The following is a 6,267-nucleotide window of genomic DNA, read 5'->3' on the forward strand; positions in this document are numbered from 1 at the left end:
AAATCGCATTTCCAGCCTCACTGTGCCGGTAGATACTGTTGATAGAGCACCAGAATCCTCGCTGGAGTTCAGATTAAAAACAAATAGGGCATAGCCCTGTTTAAAATCTTCGTGATCAATACAGAGCGGTATATCTTTTAAATGTCTACCTGTAGAGGTAAACAGATTATGAAATTCACGGATTGCGTTGCCGCTATTAAATTGAGGTTGAAAGGCTTTGGAGGGTATCTGCCGCCCGTCTTGACACAGAGCTAAATATTCCACATCATGATGGGCAAAGTTGAAGGGGTTAAGATCTCTTCTGCTGACAAATGCATCATGATTCACAAGCCCCTAAACTACATATTTGGGTGTATCACCAAGAAAAAGATTATCTTGATTACATATGCGGGAATGCTGGGGGATAGAATATGTTTTTACATTAATTCTTGATAGTGGGTAAAGAGCGTTCTCTTTAGCCAGAGCAGCTGCGTGTCCTAAGCTAACGGCAGGTGAGACTGTTACTTTTTTCACAAATAGAGAAGCACCAAGTATTTTCAGGCGGAAATTTGCATCAGGCTGACTCATTAAACAGAAGCTGTCGCTAGCCCGGATGAGTTTGAGTCTAAGATCCACTTTGTTTAAGAGAAGCCTTTCGCTGAAGAAAATATCAGTGTGTAAACTTCCCAAAATGTCACACTCTCTAGAACCAACAAGCATTTGGGCTCTCTGAACCAAACCCTCATTAACATCCTCTCCTGTGATAGCTGTGGAGTCCATAAACCCTTGAGTGTCTTTATAAAACATCCCGGCGGTAAATTGGCTTTTTAGCGAATCCTCTGAAAAATTTAAGAGAGTCTCTATAATGGCCCTGTAGGAGTGGGTGGCGCTTGATTGTGAGATCAACCTGTCACCGAGGGTCACGTCCACTTGTGAGAAAATTGTATTGATGGGGTAATTGATGATGCCCACACGTGCATTAGGCTCCAGGCGACTCCCATCCCCGTTGGTTACTTGCATTCTCAGATGAAGCAGCGTGTCTGACAGATCCAAATATTTACTTCCATCACCGGGAATAAAGAATTCAATTGGTCCATCGTTAGTGAGGGCAGACAGGGGTAAGACCTCAATGTACTGGCTTTGTTCTATGGATAATTGGGTCATGGGGGGTGAAAAAAGATCCAACTCACTCAACGCGCATTCCTGTGATTTGTGGTGTAATAGGGCCATCTTTGGGGTGATATCCTATGAACTGTGGTTGTTAAGAGAAAATGTCAGAGTTGCTTCTTCGACGTCTTCCTCGCGATACTGATTTATTTTTTGGAGCGCGTCTGCGCTTTTTATGTCCGTTAACACGTAATCCGATAGGTCTCTTTGTAGCTCTTCGAGCTAAAACCATCAGGCCCGAACCACCTTGCCCCTCCTCCTTTCGGCGCATTTTCTCCATCACACGCCCTGCCACGTTGGATGCGATGTTTTTGGCAGCCGTTTTTAAGTGGGGTTGCGCTAGACCGAGTGGTACAACAAAACGAAATAATTTTGCAAAAATTGACCCCAATCCACGACCATATTGCACAGGCGCTCCGTGAAAGCCCTCAATTGAGCCCCCTGCCTGGTTTTCATAATAATGGACGAATCTGTACATATCAGATCGGGGTTCTACCAGCATCTACCATTTTTTATTTAGAGGGTTTGAAATGCAACGTCACAATCACTTTGGTTCTGGTCTGTCTTAATTTCAACACCAATGTTTTCAATATGCCTTCTACAGACAGGTAGATAATAAGCGGGGTTAAAAGAGCGAAATACAACCTCTCCGTACTCCCCTTGAATCGGAACTGTCCGTAAAAGCGGAGCAAACGCGTCACCGACTATCTGATGCGAGGTAATGTCGGTATAAATGAATAAATTATAAAAACCCGCGTTTATATTTGCTGCGTGAGGTGAGTCAATCACGAATGGGCCACACGTAAGCCACTGTCCTGGATTCAGGCCGAGTATATAGGCCAGAGGTGGAAAAAAACGCATGCGATAACGACCACTCCCCTTCCAATTAAACGTGTGTTTGAGGGGGTTGTAATTTAGACCGATTTCTGGAGCTCTTTTTTTAATTACAGCATTTATCTCCTTCTTTACAAACTCCACTGAGTTATAACAGCCGCTATCCAGGCTTAATTTTTGGATTTTAAATTTGCTCTCATCAACTGCTTCAGACATGTCCACGTCTGTCTTGGGATCCGGGGCGCCATGTTGCCACATGTCCACAAGATTGAACCCTGTTTGACCATCGGGGACATTGACCCATGTACGCGGGTATGATATCTCGCTAAGAGCCACACGCCAGGCCCCGTCAAGTTGAATATGTTGAGCTAAATTTACTCTGTAGGTTGCCGTTGTATTTCCTGGGAACACATCGTAGCTAGCGTTTGACGGTAATGTCACATAAAAACCTTCTTCCGTGTCAGATTCCATGAGTACTTCTGAGGAGGATTCTATTTGATAGGCTTTATATATCTACCACCTCGCTGTGTGGGACCCAGGAGTCAAACTTTTCAGGCCAACCCCTCCAACGTATCAGGCATTGCTTCTGACCTCTAAATGTACGTCTTTTAAGAATTTTTTAGACGTGAAAAGCCTTATCTTTTGATATTTTAACTTTTTGTAACTCTGGTTCATAAAACGATCCTTCAATCGGATCCCCGTCGTAATCCACAAGTTTGTACACGGGTGGGTTTTTTGCGATGCATTCAGCTACTGTAAACAGTTCATTGGTAAAACTCTGCTCATATTTCTTATCAAACACCCCTCTTAATTTAGAGATTCTTACAAGGTCCCCTGTTTTGATATTCATTTTTAACTTTTTTTCATACCTAAGGGGGAAAGTTCCGTACAGATTTTGAAAAACCTGGAGGGTATTTTCTAAATTAACCTGATTGGGTTTCATTTTAATACTACTGTGATACGTGTTGTTGTAACTACTCACTAAATCCTGGAGGATATCAACGTATCGCCATGTGTTTTTTGCTTCAAAATATTTCCACATCCTGGTCTTAAGAGTTCTATTGTATCGTTCAATAACCGATGCTTTCAGATCACTGGCTGTAGCGAAATGAACAATACCATGCTTTTTCATCAAATTTTCAAATTTTTGGTTGAAAAATTCTTTACCGGCATCCGTTTGCAGCTTTTTAGGTATTTGGCTTTCTAAAAAGATGGATTGAAAAGCTCTCACTACTTCTGCTGCAGTCTTGTCTCTCAACACGCGCACAAATATTTATTCCCGTCATTATGATCAGAGAGTGCTCGCATATCGCAAAGATCTGCCTGAAATTGATTTAAAGGTCTTGGTACAAAAACTTTATTCCTGGGGAAATTAACTCTGGCTGGTTTATGCAATGTGTATGCGTCTTGCTTGGATAAAAAGTCTTTAACCTTACTACGTTTTACTTTACAAACTGCTTCATTTTGCAGGGCTTGATGTAATCACCCCACACCGCTAAATCCAGCCGGGTGTGCTGGATCATAAAAAATGGTGCGCATACGCCGGTCACTCATGGTGGTATGGTGTGCTTTTGATCTGATGGCTTATTTTATTTATTTTATTTATTGATAATGTGGGGAAAGACCCTGTGCGCGCACACACACACACACACACACACACACACACGCACACGCACACACCATCAGGAGGGGTGGGAAAGGCAAAAAAAAAAAAATACACAGTACCACATTCAAATGTATATTTTATTTACTTAATGAGCATTAAACCTTGATATAAAACTGACTGATCAACATTTACATCAAGAAAGGCAAGCAGTGACATTAATTCGAAATATATGTTTACAGGGCGGTTGTTTTGTAAACAATATCTTACAGCATCCACAAACAAGGCATAGACCGTAATCAAATGACCCACATCAAATTCATTCGTCCAATGTTTTAGTATATTTTTGATTGTGTCAGTCAAACTACCTTCAGACATGTGAACCAGTTTTAAGACCAACAAATCCCATGGTAACTCTGATACAGCAAGAGAACGGGCTTTTTGCATGATTTTTTCCAATCTGTCAACGGCGGCATCTCCGCTCGATGTGGATCTGATCGTTTTGTCCAAAATGTCCCTCCACTGCTGTGCTATGTAGCGGCGTTCAAATTGCCTGCGGAGAGTTGTGAAGTAACCCCCCATCTAGGCTTGATAAAACCCGTACACAGTCTGCAGGATATTGTAGGCCGCTCGCCCAAAGAGGCCGATGGTTGTGATGTCTCTCTCCAGTTGAAGCTCAGCTAAGAAGACCTCTGTTAGAGTTCTCACTGTGGCGACATCAGCCTCTGCACCAAATAATGCAAGCGCGTGGTGAATCGCAGGAAGAAATCTTGGTGTGTTGAGCCTGCCTAGCAATGGGTAAAAGTGTTCTGTGATCCAAAAATCATCGCTGACGTAAAGACACATGTGTTGAAGCTCATCGGGGTGGTTGTCTCGGCAGCCTTAACATGCCTCCTTCACATACTCCTGCAGCACCTCAGTGAAGATGTGACGGACTGCTGCTTTACAGACGAATAAGACGTCTGCCTCAGGAAAGCGGAAAATTGGGGGTGTGTCAAAACATGGGGCTTCCCCCACCTCTTCTCCCCCAAGGGCTGATGCTGGTGGGCTAGCTGGTGATTCAGGTGAGGTCCAATCCTGAGGCTCCTCTTCCTCACCCTGCAGCAGCACGGTGTTGTGGGTCGATGATGATGGGCTAGCTGGTGATTCAAGTGAGGCCCAATCCTCAAACCAGGATGGTGAGAGTGACAAAGCACAATCCTGAGGCTCCTCTTCCTTACCCTGCAGTGGCATGGTGTTGTGAGTCGATGCTGGTGGCCTAGCTGGTGATTCAGGTGAGGCCCAATCCTCAGACCAGGATGGTGAAAATGGAGCTGTCCAGCACTGGCCCCCCACATCCTCATCCTCAAAATCAGATACCTCAGGGCTTGAGGTAATCAAGATTGGCTCATCGAACCTCCCAAAATCAGACATCTCTGTGGCAGGTTTTGGAGTCTGCTTGCTTGGCTGCTAGTGGTGAGGTAGTTGAGAGCGGGGTCCAGCCATTTATACAAGAGTGCAGCCAGAGGTGTTAAACCCACTCACCCTTCATGAAAAGACAAAGTCTTGACGACTCCAACCAAATTATCCCACAGACGGGCCCTGTGATATAGGCTTGACAGACGCTCTGTCTGAGGTGAAATTATTTCAATCCAGGCCTTCAAAGGTAGTTTCAAAATTTTAAAGAAAATTCCACAATCTGAATTGTAAGCCTCTAAAATGAAGTTTGCATCAGTCTCCTCTTGACCCGTGTTTTGTTCCCTCCCCCGCACCCTGACCCTGAAAAACCACCGGCCATTTGCAGAGGTCCGGGACATCCATACAGCATTAAAATCCCACTGTCTTTCTCCAGAATTTTTTGATTTTTGTATAATTAGTGGGATAATGGAACAGAGCACACCCGAGTCATTGGAGTTCAGTGTGGCCAGATCCGGGAGAGGGGTGATGTCATCATTGTCCATCTGAAAAAAACATAGCTCACCCAAACCGTAGTTAAATCTGTAGCCAAAACACCCGGCATGTCCATAGCTTTCAAGAGACCATCGCTCCTCCAGAGGTCCTTTTGGAGGCTTTTGCACTCGCTGTAAATACATGACTGTTTTGCGTGGCGGTTTTGTGATGTCATCACAGTCCCTATGGTAAATAGAGACCGGTGTTTCACTGATTATTCCTTTAGGTGTTGATTTGTCCATGATCCAAATTTTCAATCGCAGCTTTACGACGGGTTGTATCTTGTACGGTGTGCGAACACCGGAGATGTGTTTTATTTACCGTGTCCGATCCCACACGCCCCCCACCCTCTGACGTTTTTGATGACGTTCGACTTTTTTTAATTTTTTTTTAAAATAGGGCATATCCGTACATGCTACATTGCCCCTGGTCAGTGTAAAACACACACCCACACGCGCATGCGCAGACACACCCACATACACAGGGTAAAGACATGGGGATCAAACAGTCTGCGAACCCCCGCTGTGTCAGGCTAGACTACTGTAACGATCCACAATTGCCAAGTTTTCTGACTTTGTCATAGGGGTGCTAAGACAGTTGTACCAAGGTTTCCTGTTTTGTTTTTTTACAGCTTCCTGACTCTGACTCTCTTTATCAGCTTTATTTGCTTTCATGTATAAAGTCTGTTTTAACGCCAAGGGGTCAAGCTGATAGCTGTGATTTTTCAACAGTAATTGTATCAGCTGGCTGGGGGG

The sequence above is a fragment of the Dunckerocampus dactyliophorus genome, chromosome 9, assembly GCF_027744805.1.
Source record: "Dunckerocampus dactyliophorus isolate RoL2022-P2 chromosome 9, RoL_Ddac_1.1, whole genome shotgun sequence".
NCBI classification, from domain to species: Eukaryota; Metazoa; Chordata; class Actinopteri; order Syngnathiformes; family Syngnathidae; genus Dunckerocampus; species Dunckerocampus dactyliophorus.